Source organism: Sinocyclocheilus rhinocerous, unplaced genomic scaffold (assembly GCF_001515625.1).
Source record: "Sinocyclocheilus rhinocerous isolate Xijiao unplaced genomic scaffold, SAMN03320098_v1.1 scaffold1822, whole genome shotgun sequence".
NCBI lineage: Eukaryota > Metazoa > Chordata > Actinopteri > Cypriniformes > Cyprinidae > Sinocyclocheilus > Sinocyclocheilus rhinocerous.
The window spans coordinates 416,967-432,084 of NW_015638936.1; the positions used below are offsets into that span (position 1 = coordinate 416,967).

General features: G+C 36.8%; 1 protein-coding gene across 1 annotated transcript in view; it reads right to left on the bottom strand.

Annotated features, from left to right (window-relative positions):
- The window catches only part of LOC107750130 (heparan sulfate glucosamine 3-O-sulfotransferase 1-like), a 59,782-nt gene extending 45,236 nt beyond the window's left edge, over window positions 1-14,546 (bottom strand). Inside the window, exon 1 of the mRNA XM_016565391.1 lies at window positions 14,312-14,546. The gene's annotated coding sequence lies outside the window, so the exon portion shown is untranslated. The remainder of the gene's footprint in view (window positions 1-14,311) is intronic.
- Window positions 14,547-15,118: the final 572 nt, after the last annotated feature.

The following is a 15,118-nucleotide window of genomic DNA, read 5'->3' on the forward strand; positions in this document are numbered from 1 at the left end:
AACCAAGATTACCCAGCATTACTCAACATTAACAAACATTAACCAGCATTAGCCAAGATTAAGCAGCATTAACCAACATTAACCAGGATTAACCATCATTAACCAAGATTAACCAGCATTACTCAACATTAACCAGCATTACCCAACATTAACCAGCATTAACAAACATTAACCAGCATTAGCCAAGATTAAGCAGCATTAACCAAGATTAAGCAGCATTAACCGGCATTAACCACCATTAACCAGCATTAGTAAACATTAACCAACATGAAAATACAAGTGAATGTGACTGATGTTTGTCTGTAAAAAAGTTCCTGCCATGTTGCTAGGGTGTTGCTAAGTTGTTTGCAGAGCTTTGCTATTCAGTTAAGGTATTTAGAGTGGTGTTTGGATTGTTGCCATGGTGTTGCTATTTGGTTGCCAGGGATTAACTATTCAGTTACTAAAGTGTTACTCTGAGTGGAGTTTAGAATGTTGCTATGTGATTTAGGGCTGTGCGATTAATCGAAATCGAATCGAAATCGTGATTTGAGACGTTGCGATTTCCTAATCGCAAAGCCTAAAATCGCAATTTGATATTTTCCCCCAAATCGCACAGCCCTAATGTGATTGCCTATGGTGTTGTCGGGGCTTACCTCTTCAGTTACTAAGGTGTTCAGAGGGTTGTGTAGAGAACTGTTGCTAAGGTGTTGCCAGTGCTTACCTTTTTAGATACTAATGTGTTCAGAGTGTTGTTTAGAATGTTGCTATGTGGTTGCTAGGGTGTTGCCAGGGCTTACCTCTTCAGTTACTAAGGTGTTCAGAGTGGCGTTTAGAAAGTTTCAATGTGGTTGCAAGGGTGTTGCCAGGGCTAGTGTTGACAGCAAACACTAACAACATGAAACTCAGGTTAGTGCACCATAAAAGTAAATATCGTTTAGATACTAATGTGTTCAGAGTGTTGTTTAGAATGTTGCTATGTGGTTGCTAGGGTGTTGCCAGGGCTTACCTCTTCAGTTACTAAGGTGTTCTGAGTATTGTTTATAAAGTTTCAATGCGGTTGCTAGGGTGTTGCCAGTGCTTACCTGTTCAGTTACTAAGGTGTTCTGGGTGTCGTTGACAGCAAACGCCAACAACAATAAAAACATAAGAGCACCAAAAAAGTAAATATCATAATCTAAGGATGGAATTACGTTTATGCAGTTCATTAAACAAAACCTGAATAATCACATTAGTAATTGTGCAAACGTTCGGTACCATCTTCAGTATTTAAAATGCAATCCCACAGTGCTTCTCTCTGCCAAGCTACTAGAGAATTCACTAGAGTCCCTCCTGACGGAGTAAAACGCGATCAATACGGCCCAGTGACTCGTGATTGCTCTGTGTATTTTCAATGATCCAACAGAGATGTGTTTAAGCCATCAAACACCTTCTAATCATCATGCAACAGGGACTTCAATTTACACTGGACTTCGTGTTCTCAGCCCGGTCGATTATATCTGTTCCAGCTACCGGCAGCTTCAATTCTGTTAGAGTAGTCTTGCTACTATTTGGCCATAATAAGCCTCAAATTGATGATTAACCTTTGTAATCCGGCGAGCGCATGGAAGACGGTGTGCTCTTGTCATCCGAGTGGCTGCGTGAAAGATGCTGCATTATCGTCTGCGGGAAAATTGAGGGGTTTGTGAGCAAATGAGGTAGCGTTATCTGCACGGAGCGTGCCCGAGTATAATGAAGACGCATCTCTAGAATGAAGAGCCTTTTAATAACGAATCAAGGCACTGTATTGTGCATTTTAATAAAAAACCGTCCACGTCTGCATACGTTAGGCGCCTATGCGTGAAGATAGAGGCTGTTATCTTGGGAAAGCGAGGTGAATTAGCATCTGGTGCAGAGCGTCGGCCATTTCTTATGGTGCTCTATTATTTGGTAATCAGACATTAAATGAGTAATTTCTCTACATTTAACTCCAGCCGGTGAGCTAATGGTTTAATCTGACCAACGAGGATGATTTACCTTTTGTTTACTCCGAATCACCATTAGACAAACTCAATTTGTGACTGCAAATGAAGCAGGAAACCATTTCCTAAACTGTGAATAAACACATGCACCAATCAGACTGCATATATATGCATCAATATGCATTTTAGGCTTTTATTATCCTGTGATGTTTGCAGTCGGTTGTTTCGTAAGGGCAGACTTGAAGGTCCTTTATCAGAGGCCTTCATCAGTTGGCATTTCATATCTATCATATTTGTGAGTGGAATCAGTCCAGAGGTTGTCCTTTACACGTCACCTTGTCAAAGCGCCAGACAAACGACCTCCTTCATTATCTTAAAATCTCTAAGGACGAAAAATAAGATCTTTGTGCTGAGTCTCATTTCAATGAAATAAATTTAAATTAAAATAAGGCCCCAAATTAAACCTTAATATATTCCACTCTGGGGGACAGAGGCAGAATCAGGGCATACTTCAAAAACATGACAAAAACACAATCCCTCATCAAGAGTGAAGTAAAGTTCAGAAACTTTCATTTGCCGAAGGGTCGAGGTTTGCTGATTTCTAGGTCGGAGAAAGAAATATTACATTAGCAATAAACTAACACTTGGTGGGTGAAATACAATAAAGTTTATTGGTTACAACAAATATCAAAAGTGTGGAAGTTGGCTTTAGGAGTGGAAAAGGCCAAAACAACAAGCAAAAATACCAAAGAGTCAGTCTAAAGAATAACTGAGGATTGAAATGGTTGGTTTGATGAAAACAACCAGCCAAATAATCATCTATCCAGGTAACACGTTTAGGTTAAAAAAAACGTTATTGGAATATTGTTTTGAAACGTTTCTAAAACAGTTTCCTTGATGTGTTTAGAACAGTATTTAAAGGTTACAAAAACAACATTCTACTTTATTTTCACTCAAAATATAACGTTATTTGAATGTTTATTTTAATATTCTAAGAACAACATTAAAGTGTCGAGTTTTCTTTTCATGATTAAAAAGTTACTTAAATGTTACAAAAATGTTTCTTACAACATTCTACTAGACCCAAATATAACGTCATTTGAATGTTTGTTTTTAATATTCTAAAAACCTTAAAATGTCTACTTTTCTTGTTGTGATGAAAACGTTATTTAAAGGTTACAAAACGTTTCTTACAACATTCTACTAACTTTATTTTTACCTAAAATATAACGTTACGTTTATATTTAAAATTCTAAAAATATAAAATGTCCAGCTTTCTCAATGTGACTATAATGTTATTTAAAGGTTACAAAAATGTTTCTTAGAATTAGGGTTGCAAAGGGGTGGAACATTTCTGGAAACTTTCCAAAAATCCCCGGAATATTCCCAAAAATTCTGGAAATAGGACAAAAATTTCTGGAATATTTCCGAAATTTACTGGAAATTTTCCACCTTTTTGCAACCCTACTTAGAATGGTCATCAAGCACAGATAACATCATGAGGACATTTGAAATGATGTTCTAAAAACATTTCCTCTCAACGTTATGAGAACATATAGTACATCAAATATTAATAAAGTTATAAGAACGTTCCATAAACATTACTGTAAGAACATTTGTCTTTAAAAAAAGGAACCTTTTGTGCAATGTAAAGTTTTCACAGATGTTAAAGTTTCTTTGTGGAACCACAGATAACCAATAAAAACCTTTATTTTTAAGAGTTAGGCTGGTTCATCATTCACATTCAACACGTTCTTGCGTTCAAAAAGAGCAAACAAAAGAGAACAAAATACAAGAGAACCACAGGGGTCTCGAGACCCTTGAAAAACTTGAAACTTGACACAGCATGTCTGTAGAAAACATGGTGTGGTACAAAAAATTAATTACACATTAGAAAAATGTAATACTTTGGGTTAAGGGTTCATTCAAATCTCTAAGTACAAGCACCTCTGATAAAAACCTGACCCTTATGCCGCCGCACAAGCACAACCTTATTAGTTTTTACTTGAGCACTTTAAAAGTTTCCTCTTGAGTGAAAAACCTCCACCTTTTACTGCTGGTGAGGCAGAGGAAAAAAACAACTTCTGAGTCTTTCGGCTGTACTTTCTCCACCGTTGCATGAAAAGAAAACCTTTTATGAAAGCCTGGAAACAAAAAATAAATAAATAAATAATGAATCCAGGAACACCGAATGGAAAATCTAAGAAGTGGAGCATAATACAGTAAGCCGTGAAATCAAATGACTGCTGTTTCTATGAGCTTTAATCTCGGGGTAATTTCATTTCACACTACGCAGTATTAAACACTGCAACACTAGAACAATATTTTGGCTCCTGCCTCTCGCCGGTATTTGAGAAACCGAGCCATTAAACACACGTCTATTGTCTAATTGTGTAGCTGAATAACAACACGCGGAGCCACGGCGCTTGTAGGGCAAAATAAAGAGCAACACAACATGCGGTAAAGGAGGATTTCGCTCTGATTCTAAGAGAACGAAAAGCCATGAATAAATGTCTTTTCGCTCATCAAGTGGAATGATAAATTCACCCCATAATGCATCTGCCTCAGAATTCGTGATGAAAAAATATTTTAAATTAGCTGTCAAAAGCCTCATATTGAACAACTCCCTCTCAAACTGCACTCCAAACGCGCCAGCGTCCAATTATTCCAAAATGACAGCAAATTGAACAGAAGAAAACACAAAGCCGTCACTCCGAGGCGCACATCCGGAAAGCCTCATCGGAATACATATAGCATTAATGAGTCTGTCCCATCAGCACGGCTCATGTGCGATCATCTGATGCTATGTGAGTTTAAGGGGGAACGCAATCAATACACTTATCCAGATGCACTGCACAGCCTTTAAGACTAGGGATGGGAATCGTTGGGAAGGGTAATGATTCTGGTTCTGATTTCAATACTGGTTCTTTAAAGGGACAGTTCACCCAAAAATAAACATTCTGTCATCGTTTACTCGCTCTCGTGTCATTCTAATCCTGTTTGATTTTATTTCTTCTCTGGAACACGAAAAGAGATGCTCTTTAACACGCAATGACAGTGAATGGCGAACGGTCCAATATAGATTAAGCAGTAGACTTTATTTAACTTTAACATTATTAGAAGATAATATCTTGCATACGATAATATCGTAATTGTTGTTTTAATGATATGCAAGCTGACTTTATTGAGTATGTATCAATACTATTTGTGACCCTGGACCACAAAACCAGTCATAAGGGTAAATTTTTCCAAATTGAGATTTATACATCATCTGAAAACTGAACAAATAAGCTTTTATTGAGCATATGCAAAAAACAAGAGAGTTCAGAGGTGTATTACAATATTTAAATATGCTGCATTACATTAAATAACAAAAGTAACATTAAATTAGAAATAAAGACTACATTTTGCTTCAACACAATGTTCTTGCGTTCAAAAACAGCTGGACAAAGTGAAACAAAATGCAAGCAGCACCACTGTGGTCTCGAGGTTTGGCTTTAAAAGTGGAATATTTCAACCTTGACACGGCGTCTTAAATAAGCAGCACTTAAAAACACACAAAAAAAATGGTCTGGAGATTTTGGCTTTAAAAGTTGAAAATTTTAACCTTGGTTTGATGTCAGTGATACCAAACATTACTGGTTCTTTTTACATAACCATTTGTGATTTGAATATGCATATCTTCAAAAGGAGATTTTCAGCGAGTAAAACTTAAATTAGGGTCTGTTCCTCAAACAAAGATACTGAACAACTTCAGAAGACTTCAAATATAGGCTAATGCATTTAGATCCATACGGACTGACATTTTATGCTGTATTTTTGGAGTTTGACAGTCACCCACCGCAAGTCTTTTTGACTACATCACTGCAAATGACCAGCTTATAAGAGTCTTTTTATTAGGCCTACTTTTCTCTTTTACCACATTCGATACAGCCTAAAAACTCACTCAAGCACAGATGTACAAAAACCATTAATGAAACCAAACATCAAAAGAATTAACTTCTGGTATTTTACAACAATATTCCCAACTCTACTTACAAAGGTGAAGGTGGTGAAGAAAAACCTCTGTGCTCTCTTAAATAATGCAGTTAGTCTCAAATATGCAAATCTATGTATAAGCCTAGTTTTGCATGTACTGTAACTTACATTGAGTTATGTATTATATATGAACGAGACATGAAGTGAACGACTCATTGGCTAACGCACAACCACGCAGTGCTAAAGACGCTGGATAACTTGTGAACCAGCTTCAAAATCCTAATGTCTACTTGACTAATAAATGACATCCTGGGAGACTTCGCTAGTAGTACGCGGATATGTCTCGAAGCTATTAAACACAATGATGTTGTTAGGTTTGGGAGGCTTGCGAGACAGACGGAGACGAAGCGTAGCGCTGTAGCTAATCCTTCCATTTTCCCTAAAGAGCTAATCAGGAATCTGCTCCGACTGATCCCATCCATCTACATCTGAGCCGATTTAACAGAAAGAGTTCACGAGGAGTCTCAGCGGGCACCAAATGAGCCGAATCTAGGCCAAACTTTTAAAGACATGTATGGCTACGTTAATATGTGGGATGGGGAGGGAAAATGTTTAACATGCAAAAGCAGGGAAATCTTCACCAGCACACGCAAGTGCCAGCAACTTTCAGTTTCGAATTCCCAACAGGCTGAAAGCATTGAAATTCAAGAGACATTTTAATCATGTGCATATTTTTAGGCATATGCAGTTCATGGTAATATTAATACATTTTAATGTTTGCATGTTGCAATGGTTACATGTTGGGTCTTCATGAGTTTTGCCAGATTGGGCCAATTTTTCACAGTCCAAAAGCGCTCCTCTCCAAGAAAAACCCAAAATATTCACTGCCAAAAGAATTCTATTTCCATGCCAACCAAGGTTGATAAGCACAGTTTTTTTTACATCCTTAAAACTAATGACAAAATAAAACTATAAAAATGGATCAATTTCCCAGATAGGAGAACAATATAACAGGAAAACGGGTCAAAACATGACAAATACAGTACAATAAATGAGCAAATATGACAAAAAAAAAATTTCTACCCAAACAAGTTTAAGTATGTAAAATATTTGCAAACGGCAGTCAAGAAATTAACATACTTCTTGTTCAATGTCAAAAGCAAAAACGAGCCAATTCAAGTCCAGACAAAAAAGCCCAGTATAAGTGAAAGGAATTAGCAATGGGTTGGCAGTGCTATACTCATCTACACATTATAACCAACTAAAATGTCATTTCGTATTCATATATTAATAATTTGTGCTGCGCTTTATTACCAAATAGAACAATCCACTGTTTGAGAGTCGAGTCACTCTACCATTTTTTTATATTTATAGCAACCACTTGGATATACAGCTGTAAGTTCAAAATCTGATCGCTTATCGCAATAAAAACATTGGCATCGACACAAACACCAGATAAATCTGCAGTGTGTTTACTAACAGGGAACATTCTCACAAGTTTCACTAATGTGTTTTTTATTTTATTTTATATATATGTTACTACCTGGTCTCATAGCATAAACATACCTTTTTAGCGAGACACGAAATACGTACAAATAACAACATATCACTGCAGTTTCCAAAAGAAATAAACACTCAGACACTTTTAATTCCTTTTCACACAAATGTACAGAGTTTCGATTAATAAAGCATAATTTTCGCACAATTACTTGAAGAATATCATGTTATGACTTCAAAACAATATTAATATGCTGGGAGGTTCAAATCTGAATATAAGAAAGTTGAAATTACACGGTTGCATCAACAAATGCATTTTATATCAGTTTTGCATTTGTTAACACTATCGGGTAGGTTTAGGGTTGGGTTTGGTGTAGGGCATATTTTCAACACGATAGAGCATTAACTTTTAGCGACAGTCCCCGGATATTTGAATTCTGAACCGCCGCAATACGTACCTGAAGCAACGTAATAAAAACACAGCAATACGTACCTATATCAACGTAATAAAAACGTGCCAGGGTTCACGTATTGAACCCGTGTTTTAGCGCCACTCAGTGGACATTTCTCTTTGAAACGGCGGCAAAACGTGCAGAAATGTACGTAAAAACGGTGCTGCAGAAAAGTACCCAGAGGTACGTATTTTTATGAGACCAGGTTGAAATGTTAGGACAAAATGTTCGTAAAGTAAAGTTATGGAACGTTCTTAAAACGTTATTAATATTTGACATACGTTCTCATAACATTGAGAGAAAACGTTCTGAGATCAACATTGTCCTTATGATGTTATTCGTATGTGATGAACATTCCAAGTAACATTTTTGTAACCTTTAAGTAATGTTCTGATTAAGATGACGTTCTTAGAATTTAAAAAAACACATTCAAACAATTGTAAAATATTCAAATAACTTTATATTTTGTGTAAAAAAAAATAGTTAGTAGAATGTTTTAAGAAATGTTTTTGTAACCTAATGTTGTAATCGCGACAAGAAAATTGGATATTTTAATGTTTTTAGAATATTAAAAATAAATGACAACATTATAGTAGTAACTTTTAAATAACGTTAAAGTCACATCAAGAAAACTGGACATTTTAATGCTTTTAGAAACGTAACTTTATAATTTGTGTGAAAAGAGAGAATGTTGTAAGAAATGTTTTTTGTAACCTTTAAAAAAAACGTTATAATTGTGAAAAGAAATCTGGACATTTTAATGAAAATTTCAATGTTCCCACAATGCTTTTATAACCTAAATTTATTACCTGGATAGTAACGTCGTGATGACTGATTGGATGGATTACATGAACACTTGGGTTTTGTTTGTTAACCAATTAACCTATAAAATGACCACCAATACAAGCTGACCACAAACTGGTCCAGATATTGATTTTAAACCTCTCAATCAAATTCAAACTCACCAGTTGGGTGGAAATCCTCCCAATCTGGCAACACTGGTCATCTCTTGATGAACAACGTAAAATTAACTTCCATAACACTGGTGTTGGGTATATTTGCCAGGCTCAACCGTTGCTCTGACAGTCCTGCAGCGTTTGTGGTCTAAAAACAGCAAGGTGCACAAAACTCGATTCCCATCTGCGACCGAAAGCTTCTTTTGGATTTCAAAAGGGTCCATAAGTCAGAGAATTGGGCCCAGACAAAGACTGTTAGATCTGAGAGGAAAAGCAAAGCGCATCCCTCAGGGGCTAATCTGTATTTGCCCAGTTCAGCATTAACCATATAAAAGAGAGGTTCAATAAGTCGCAGAACAAAACTCAGCTGAGAGCCTTGACGTGTCTGGCCTGCGGGGGTCGCATGAGTTACACATCGCCAGCAGCAAGCGGCTCACACACCCGTGACAAATGACTCCTCTAGTCATGGCATATTACCATGCTCTGTGCCCGTCTCGGCAGAATCCTTCCAGGTGCGAGAACATTTCATTCTTTTAGCGCTGGAATATTTTGATGTATTATTCATTTAGGGTGTAGTCCCTCTCGTTCCAATGCAAAATGAGCTAAATGAGGCGAATCTCACGAAACCTGTCATAAACACGTCCAGATCATATTTCACCCCGACTCAAAAGAAAAATATACGAAATGATATTATGCACAAAGAAAATGATGCCTATTTTAGGACCAGGTTTCATGCACTGTGATATTCTTTGATTTTCATGCCAGTCGAGCATATTTCACACTCAATTCTTACCATCACTCTCATTACTGTAATGCAAATAAAGTAAGGATTTATTTTTTCAAATATAAAATATTAATACCAGGGTTTCTGCAGGTTTGATGAAGGTACAGTAAGACTTTTTAAAGACGTTTGTAAGACCGAGCAAAGAAAATGTGAGGAATAAACTGAAATGTCTAAAATGCAAATGTCTAAAGATCCTTAAATCAAGATATATTTACTAGAAAAGCTAAAATTACATAAAATATTAAAATTACTCAAAATCAAGTGAGTTTGTGATTAAAACAAGAACGAATATCTGCCAGCTGGCTCAGAAAAATCATGTTAATTCAAAACGGGATTTATATCCTCTTGACATAATAAAATAACTTCATTTTGTTCAATTTGTCAAGATTTTACATTTGTATTCTCAAGTAAATGTACCTTGTTTTAAGTATGTTTAGATATTTTTTTGGAAAATAAAAATACAACATGCATGCAACATTTAATGCCACAATTTGATGAATTCAAGACTTCCTGCTCTAATTTAAAGCCCTTTTAAGGCCTTAATTTGTTGAAGGACAAATTAAGACTTTTTAAGACCCGCACAAACCCTGAATCCATCAAGTTAGTATTAACTTTATCCACAAACAAGCATTTTCTTCATGCAATATGTTTTCCTGTTTTTTTATTAAAAAATACTGAGAAAGATTTTTTCTTTTTTGCAATGCATGCAACATTTAATGCCACAATTTTATGAATTCAAGACTTTCCGCTCTGATTTAGGACTTTTTAAGACCTTTGTAAGACCCATAGAAACCCAGCATCCATCATGAGAGTATTTAATTTATCCACAAACAAGCATTTTCTTAATGCAATATATATTTTCCTAACTTTTTTTATTTAAAAAAAAAAAAATACTGAGAAAGACATTATTTGTTTTGCAATGCATGCAACATTTAATCCCACAATTCTATGAACACAAGACTTTTCTGCTGTGATTTAAGAACTTTTTTGGGGCTTTAATTTGTGGAATTACGACTTTTTAGGACCTGCAGAAACCCTTCGTGTTAGTATTTAATTTATGCATTTTCTTCGTGCAAAATACAATTGCCTATTTTTGAACTGAAATACGACCTTTCATTGTTAGCTTCACCCAAGAGTGAAACTTACCTGCAATTTTCTAAGCAGATACGAGCCAAAACAGTGGAAATAATACTAACGGCTGGCAAGATTTCTGCCAAAACCGCAGACATCTGGACTGCGAACACCCTCTGAACACAATCTGCTCCTATAACAACTGTAAGTCTGTACGTCCTAACTCCAGCAGGAGAATATTAATTATCAGCAGACATTAAGGCCTGCAGATTGAATCTGGCACGCATTAAAGCCGCGCGTGTTACCACAATCGCTCGTGGACCTCCTGAGGGGAAAGATGTCTAGATTTTCTCTCCCAAAAAGAGCAGAATACATTTACATGCTTAACAATGTGCCGTTCCCTCAGCTAGCCATTTTCCTCCTTTAATTCAACTAACACAATCTAATCAAATATTAATATCGCTCTTGAGCTGTCTCTGACGGAATGGAAGAGAAAACGAGAGCCGATTATGAAAAAATAAAACAACAAAAAGCGCCTCCATTCGAATGGATCCAAAAGAGCAGAACACGAACTCACAAGGATTATTATTTGATCTTATCAAGGACGCAGAGCTTTACATCTTTATGTTCGGGCTGGCATTATTAATGCATTTTGCTCTCTAATCATGTCTTACAGAGAAATACATTTGTTGCCGTTTTCAATTCAGCGCCGCGTGTTCTTTTAAACGAAGCAAATTTCATTCTGTAATTAGGCAATTAGTGCTTCTAATCTCTAAACTTTTAATCTAATAAAGTAAATGCGATTCATTTTCCCCTGATGTCAGTTCTGGCACTCTTTCATTCTCTACAAGCAAACAAAACAGGAGAAATGCCGTTTGATTGCCTACAAAACTGTGAATCGATCAGCTCTCTGTGAAGCAGAAAAATAATGAGCAAAGTTTACTCGGTTCGGTCTGTCTACTACATTCTTGGCTGTGCGTTCAGAAACTCATGTCGTTTAAGCAATAATCCGGCCAAATGTGAATCTAACGCAAGCGATGGTTCGATATAATCGATGCCGTAAACCACAACCCTTTATGTTCTCAATAGTCTTGTTTAGTCAAATCAGCAGCTGTGTGTGATGATAAGCCTTGACTTTGAAGCGATGCAGCCATGTTTGGTTTCTTTGCGCCAAAGCGTTGGCCATCTGAAGCATTCCTACGACATTCACGACAGCTGCGTGCATTAAGCATTTAGTCAACTCGTGGAAGGATCTGGAGACAGATCAAGTCCAGCACTTTCAACTACAAATGAATCACAGGCAGGAATCTTTACACTTACTACCCACAGCCGTACGATTACAGTCGCATTACAGCCACCTGATCGGGATCTCTAGAGCCCAGGCAATCGAAAACATTTGCACTTAATTGAAAACCTGCTTCAGTAAAATTGCACGAGCCGCCAGGCTTCCCGAGACGAATCCAAAAATAAACAGCACCTCGTTCTTTTAATTAAAGGTGACTCAGTTGGCCTGTGGCAAAACGCCCCGAAACCAAACCCAGCCTTTCTTAAACAGCTCAATATAAGATGACAGCGGGTTACGGGCCAGGAGAGGCCTCTCGGGGTCCCTGAAGAAGAGAATTGAATGGGTTGTCCATACCATCCATTCCTGTTCTCTCAACACCTTTGCTGCTAACGGTTAAACTTCACGGCTCCCGTCACATCTCGGCCTGTCTAATCGGGTTGGACTTAAACAATGAGACAGGGCTAAACCGAATGCACCCGCAAATGAGGATTGATGCAGTGCATATCGCCTCTACCTGTGTGATGAATGGCTCTGAGTAAACTATCGGATGGACTCAGAGGCGTGAGGGATTGACGCGGGAATACAGCGTCTGCTCGTGCACGCTTTCCTGTTAGACTTTAAATAGCAGCCCGAGACAAAGCGCCACAACAATCCAGGTTTTAATTACATGCTGATGAATTCCTGAGACATTAATAAAGAGAATTAAGCAACAAACAAACATCTAAAAAATAACCTGCACATGCACTTGGAAGCACAATGCTCAATTCCAGACTGTAGGTTCAATATCTCAGGATATCAAATCATTTGCACAAGTTTCAAATATATATACTTTATGAAGCGTTTTACTTGCACGGGTTTGCTGAACTGGCATATAAGAAATCCCTTAAGTGCCCTACTGCATCCACCAAAGGCAAACAAAACAAAAAGTATTCACTGCTAGTCAGTTGATACTGTACATGCATTAATCCATGTGAATTCCCATAGAGAGAAAATCCCAAAAATATATAAAGAAGTCACTGTTTGTTCCCAAATATTCTTACTTGAACTAAAGAAATACACATGTAAACATTGCACTTATTTACCGCAATTAATATGTTATGTTATTATCAGCATTATTTTTAATAATCAACGCAGTCTTCACTATAAAAAGCGATACTCTGCTTTTTAGAGGAGCTCTACCATGGTATTTTTGTGTTAATTTGGAGTACAATAGCACATATATATATAACAATCATTCAATTCCATATTATATATCAAAATACCATAGTAATACCACCTGACATCATCTCTAGTGTACCATGGTACCGCCAAAGTGCTTTTTACAGAAAAGACAATCATGAAAAAACAATAATTGACCATGGCTGTTTAGGGCATGGTACCATGGTAACACCATGTTTTATTGGACATGTATTATTTTAAGCATCTTAGAACACCAAGCAAATACTATACGTAAACCTAGAAAGCAAAAAGCACCATGGTATGACCATCACTGTACCACGGTACTGCTACACTAAGTATTAATAGAAAAAAATAATCATTACCTCTGTAAGAAAGTGATTTGCAATGGTTTTCCGATACTGTATCATGATACTACCATGTTTTATTGCTAGTGCTGCTTTATTTCTTTACATATATTGGAGTACCATATCAAATATACCATGGTATTATTTCCGTCACTGTGCCAGAGTACTCCTACACTCCTTTCCAGTAAGTATTAATAAAAAACAATCATGACCTCAGCAAAAATTCCTTACATAGATTCAATTGCCATGCAAATACAAAGGCACATGGACATGGTAATCATTTCAAAGTACCATGGTAATACCATCACTGCACCATAGTACATGACTTTCTTGTATTAATACTAAACAACTGTGACCTCAGCAAAAACAAATAGATAAAACATTCACAGTGTTTTTGGATACTGTGGCATGGTACTACCATATTTATTATATCAATCATACTATGATATTTCCTTACATATATTGGAGTACAATGCAAATACCATGGTACACCCGTTTAAATAATTCAGTACCACACTCACTCTCACACACACACACACACGCGCGCGCGCGCATACATACATACATACATACATATATATATATCAGCACAATTTACAATTTCTTTACATGCATTGAAGTACCATGCAAGTGCCATTGTATTTCAGAACCATTATAACCCAGAACCACAGTATTACGATGTCATCACCGTATGCTGCCACCTCAGTACTTTTAACAACGCTCGTTCTAGTATAAAACAAACAATTAAAGCAATTCTTTCAGACATGAGAGTAAAATCGCGCACGTCTCTCTATAATGAATGTTGTGCAGGTGACAGAAACGCACCTGTGTTTCCTCGCGAGCGCCGAGCTGAGGAATCCATCGCTCCGCGCGCAGGAACTGTTCAGATCGGTCCGGTTCGGTTCGGTTCGGTTCTCCTACTGTCTGTCGTGTCTCCTCTCGAAGTGTCGGTTCCTCCTGAAGAAGAGCAGAAGTCAATCACATCACTCCTCGAGGAAACGAGCGGAGCTGCTGCTTCTCCACACGCGCTGAACGCGAGACTGACGATCACAGCGCGGAGTTCACTGACTGTGTGTGTGTGTGTGTGTGTGTGTGACGGAAGGAGGAGTCGTTTTGATGCACACAGCTCCAAAACTCTCAGTGTATAAACCATTAAATATTTCATTAAATATCTTGTTTAAAACAGAGGTTCAGTTAGATAGTTGTGATTAATGTAGGCCTATATTATTTTTAATTTAAGAAAAACGCAAAGATAATGTAAACATTATCTTTGCGTTTTTCTTAAATTACAAATAATATAGGCCTACATTAATTTTAAACAGACACATAATCTTTCGATTTTAGATTAAAAATGACGTAGATTATAAAAAAAAAATGATGTTTTTTTTTTATTAACAAGATCAAATTACATTTGATTACATTAATTACAATTAAGCATTATAAGCTACATGATATAAGCAATAAACATTAGGCTATACATGATATAAACAATTATACACTAGAGGGGCTGTATACAAATACAAATTTATATAAAAATATTAAAGCGTTTACAAACTTTCACCGTTTTAATTGCTTTTTGCTTCATAGAAAATCGTAAAAAAACGATGTTACTACTGTAATGAAACGCGAACT